Source organism: Nicotiana tabacum, chromosome 9 (genome assembly GCF_000715075.1).
Source record: "Nicotiana tabacum cultivar K326 chromosome 9, ASM71507v2, whole genome shotgun sequence".
In the NCBI taxonomy this organism is placed as follows: domain Eukaryota; kingdom Viridiplantae; phylum Streptophyta; class Magnoliopsida; order Solanales; family Solanaceae; genus Nicotiana; species Nicotiana tabacum.
In genome coordinates this window covers 60,887,804-60,893,154 of record NC_134088.1, presented here as the reverse complement: position 1 = coordinate 60,893,154, position 5,351 = coordinate 60,887,804, and the positions used below count along the sequence as shown (strand labels likewise).

Sequence of the window (5,351 nt, the reverse complement as noted above, 5' to 3'; positions counted from 1 at the left end):
ATAGGCATGATGTCTAACAACACATAGAAATAGAACATGTTGAGCAAATAGCCAATAAAATATTTAGATCCTATAGGCATATTTTCTACCCTTTTATGCGAAACTTAAAGTATCCCAGCCCCCTCACTTTCATTAATTTCCCATTATTTGTCATTACAGATTATTGCATGCCCAATACAATAACACAAACTCAAATAAATGACCACAAGACCATCTAGGATGACTATAGGCTCTACATAGATACAAATTAAATCAGGTATTCTTCTGGCCTTTCGGACAAACTTGGGGCCTCATGTGGATGAACAGGCCCACACTCCGGATAGCTATAGATATGCTTCAACTCTCAGCACCAAACTAGTCTAATAGTTAGGCCCAAACAATACCTTGCTTACCCATTCGAGTGCCAAACCAAGTAGCAAGCTATATACCAGGCCAATCACACAACTTGGAGTCTACATACTTAGTTCTTAAGGCCGTGACTAACAGAGGATAGAAGTTTCCAAACCAAGGATATATAGACAGGATTACACCAAAGATTCATCAAGCATAAACAAGTTCAAAATGACATAATTGAATAGAAAATCATACAGAGTAGAATTTCAAAGTAAGCATGATTCATAGTTAGCTTAAAGGAGATTTTAGACATACGATTCTTGTGAGCACGTAAATTTTGTCCGATATGGAAATTGCTCCTAAAACATTCCAAAATAAACTTTAATTATTTTTATAGAACTTTAGGAATTTTTTTATATTTTTATTTGATTTGTTTTGCACGTATTTGTGTCTCATGCATTTTTAGTAGCATTTTTAAATCATGAAAATGACAAAAATATTTTTTATCTTTCATTTGTTTATATTGATAAACTTTAACTGCATTTTTAGCACTTAGTTGCAGGTTTAATTGCGTTACTAAAATAGAAAATCACAAAAAAGTGTTAAGTTACTTTGCATTTTTGCATTTTAGGTGTAGTTAAATAGTTTTTTCTTTTAATTTGTAAAACTAATAGATTAGGTTTAGGTATTAAAATAGATAATGAGGTTAAATTTGAAAAATAGGCTTTAATTATAATTTTAAGCTAAGTGGCTAACTTTGAAAATCAAAACAAAAGAGAAGAAGGTTGATTGCTTTACACTTTGAACTGGGCCAAAAATTAGACTGCCCAGTTTCCTTAAGTCCGCCCAAATACCCAGTCCAGCCCAGTCCCCACAAGGTCCAGCTCTTACTAACACCAAACGACGTGGCTTTGGCGTGGTTAATCTAAGCCTTTTATTTCTATGGATCTTACGGCCAGGGACTGATTTCTCCCTTCCCATATAACGGTCGGAATGCGCCCCACCTACCTCCAAAATTACCTCTCAGACCTCTCCGATATCCCTCACCATTCCCCCGCCTCCCCCCGCTGCCGGAAATTGCCCACGGCAGCGGCACAACCCCAAACCACCTCAAATTATCACCCTCTAGTCCCAAGACCACCCTCAGTCCAAATCTATTATTGGTTTCCCCAGAAAACCCCTCAATAATGTCGAATAGTAGATCTAGGAAACACTAAAACCTAAATCCACCCCATTTTTGTTTTTTATTTTCTCAAATACCAGTTTGTTTGGGCTTAATACTAACACCAATCGACTTCTCTCGTTGAGTATTATAGATTGGCGTTGGTTTCGCCTCGTTTTAAGACCGTCAGAATTCGGTCAAACTCCGGTTGACTGTCCTATTCATCCCTTCCTCGCTTCGCTTCCTTTCTCCGGCCAGTAGGAGATATTGGTATATAAAACATTGGATTGCTCGGATAAATCCGGCCCATGTTCATGTGGCAATCTCTCTGGCTCGCCATAATATTCTCTAGTCGTTTTGATTAACCTCAATAGGTATTGCCTCCCTTTATTCCTTTCATTTTTATTTCTGTTCTTATGTGTGTTTGTTGTTTCTGTCAATTCATATGTGCATAATCACATGCTATAATTGTTGATTAAGGGTCTTTTTCTATTATTCTGATTTCATGTTTAGCTGTTTAGTTGATCTCATGAACTAGCCTGTTCAAATTCTTTTGTTAATTCCCTTTTGTTTATCATTAGTGATTAGTTATTGTTTTTAGGTCTTAGTTGATTTTGGGTCGTGTTAGTAATTATCACAACCCAATTCCATTTTTGGCCGTGATGGCGCCCAGCACCATTGCTAGGCAAGCCAACAATGAACAATCCAGTCATTTTCCCATTTTAATATATTTTTTCCAAGTAAATAACTTTCCTTAATTTACTAGGTTTAGTAAGAAACAGATTTAAATTAATAAAACGAAAGCAACTGAATGTATTTGCGGCCATAGGAATAAAAGCAAAATCACAAGTCTACTAGTGTGTGCCAAGATCTGGTGTCACAAGTGTGTGGGCTACTAGTGTAATATATAAAAGATCTCTACTCTACCGTATGAAATAGAATAGACAGAAAATAAATCAAACGAGAGACTCTGGCTGCTGCTGAACGGCTCGGAAGGGAAGATCGCCGTGTGGTCTCGGACCAGAAGTCAAGCGTGCGCGCCAGACTGATAACCAGATGCACCTGCCTCAGATCCTGCACATCAAGTGCAGAAGTGTAGCGTGAGTACATAAACAACATGTACCCAGAAAGTATCTAGTCTAACCTCGAAGAAGTAGTGACTAGAGGTCGACTTCGACACTTACTATGGGCCAAAAATATAAAAGTATGAAGTTCTAATTAAACATGATATATAAACCGATAATAGTACTCAGAGCAGGAAAAATAAGTAAACAATCCTTCCATTTCAAGTAAGAACCAAGTCATTTCTCTCGTCTAATCCTTTCACCTTTCAAGTTCATGGAACAATATTAAATATAAAGGGAGTTCCAATATCTTTACGCATGAATTATGCCGAGGACGTACGACCCGATTCAAATATACATATAAATATATTGTGCACCACCGAGTGTCGAACGGCCCGAACCATAAATACATCGATTAACCTGCTGAGGCGAACGATCCGCTCCCATGAGATTAGTGAAAATTTACCCCGCTCGCGGAATATACTTGCGAAGCGGTTGAGTATAGATTTTTTCAAGTTATCACAATATTTCTCAATTCTTTTCGAAATAAGAAATTCAGCTAGGAACCTTTAAAATATTAAAATCCTCAACCTCCGCTTTAATCCAAATACATAGTTTGCATAAACAAGCAACGGTATCAACAAAAACATAGTGTAAGCCTAAATCTATCCGGACATAAGCATGAATAGTAGCTATGCACGGACTCTCGTCACTTCGTATGTATGTAGCTCCCGTAAATAGTAGTACAAATAGAAACACATTATGATTTAAGTTCACCTAAGGGGTTAATTCCCTCTTACCTCGTCTCAAGGCCTACTTTCCGGTCCAAGAATGTGCTCACACCCTCAATTCAGTGCCGAATCAACCCAAAACTAATAAAATAGTATATAAACTAATCAATACATACTCAAAAGTTCGTATTCTAACTCTTAAAGGGATTACCCAACCCCAATTGAAGAATTTCCAAAATTCACCCCGGGCCCACATGCCCGGATTTCGGAACTATTCGAAGAAAATTATTACCCATAACCTCATGAACTCAAATATATGATGTTTTTTTTTACTAAATTCCATAACAATTTCGTGTTTAAATCTCATTTTTGTCAAAATCCTAGGTTTTCACCTAAACCCATGACTTTCACTAATTTACTTGTTATAATCTACCCATGAACCATGTATTAAACTCACATTGTGTGGAAATTATCTACCTCAAGGCGCTAGGTGAAATCCCTTCTCTAAGAGCTCCAAGATTCGCCCAACAATGAAAGAAAATGAGCCAAAATAGCCCTAGTCCCATTTTTAAAAGATGATTCTGCCCAGGGGTCCTTATACGCGATCGCGGCCAAGCACTCGCGATCGCAATGGCTAAACTGAAGAGCCCAGGAAAAGGCTCTATGCGAACACGAGAGGACCTATGCGAACGTGATGCACTGGGGCGCTTACTCCTCGCAAATGCGGGGCCCAACATGCGAAAGCGTAAGGCAACTGGGTCGCCCAGGCCCAGGCCTAGGCCCAGGCTTCTACGTGAATGCGACCTTCTCCATGCGAACACGAAGGGCAAAAACCTCCAGTCCCCAAATCCTTCACCGCGAACGTGAGGATCTGTCTGCGTTCGCTAAGAAGGAAACCAGAACAGAAAATCTAGTATTTTGAACTTATCTCAGGGCGGTCCGAAACACACCCGAGCCCCTCGGGACCTCGTCCAACTACACCAACAAGTCTATAAACATAATACGAACTTGATTGAAATCTCAAAATGCGTAAAACAACAACAAAAACAAGAATCATACCCCAAAATCGAATTGAATCAAAATATGAATTCCAACTACAAATTTTGGATCTGGAAATACAAAAATATCAAAACAAAAACAGAAGAAAAACAGATGAAACGTAGACTAAAAGAGAGATCTCTGCAATTGTTTGAAGCTGCAGCTGTTCATCTTCATACTTTTGGGTTTCTAAATATTTTTAGATCATAAAATGTTGTTGATTTTGGCTGTTCCTGAGTTGCTGAGCTGCACTCCTTAGTTTCAGACCTTTGCCTGGTTTATTCTAGCTGATTTTCTGCATTGAGGTATGTTTTACACTATGTAATCATCGAGCTTGAATCAATGAATGCAAATATGGTGTTTTAAATGCCCTATCATGTGTTTAGTTTGCTTGGTTGTTACTGATGTCCATGATTCCTTTTAGGTGTATTGATGTTTGCTTTACTAGTATGTGTTGAACATTTTACTTAGCCTCGTTTTGTATATGTATGAATATCAAATCAGCCTAAGTGCAGTAGTTTGACTAATTTATGCCTACTGATGTAATGATGTTCAGAGGGTTGAGTTGTAGGTTTGATCACCAGTTGGTCAAATCCATCCAATAAGTAGACTAAAGCAACAAAGTTGGCTCATGTGATTTTGTTGCCGCATTGTCACGGAAGCAGTATAATAATTATATCTATTTAGAATTGTTTAGGCCAGAATTGTAAAGTCAATTACGATTCACACAAGGTTATCTATGTGATAGACTCATTTGAGTTAAAGTGTCAGTTTCTTCTTGTTAAATATATTGATCTGTTACAGGCATAGTTAATTTGTAATATTAAAATGGATGAGGATTTCATTTGTAGAATCTGCTTAGTTCTCTGCACTTAGTGTCATGTATGTACTGGGCCTGGCGGGACTATTTTCTAGGCCTTGATGGGGTTTGGCCATGTTTCTAAAATGCTATCACATCTTGGGCTTCATCTCTCAGCCCAATTCTATTTGTATTTGAACCTGTCGGAGATTTAGTTTTAGCCA

The 5,351-nt window shown here is 38.0% G+C and overlaps 1 long non-coding RNA gene across 1 annotated transcript; it reads left to right on the top strand.

Annotated features, from left to right (window-relative positions):
- The first annotated feature begins 1,351 nt into the window (after positions 1-1,351).
- Positions 1,352-5,098, top strand: LOC107821602 (uncharacterized). The gene is made up of 2 exons (XR_001656172.2): positions 1,352-1,869; positions 4,885-5,098. It is a non-coding gene; the product is annotated as an uncharacterized LOC107821602 (long non-coding RNA).
- The last annotated feature ends 253 nt before the right edge of the window (positions 5,099-5,351 follow it).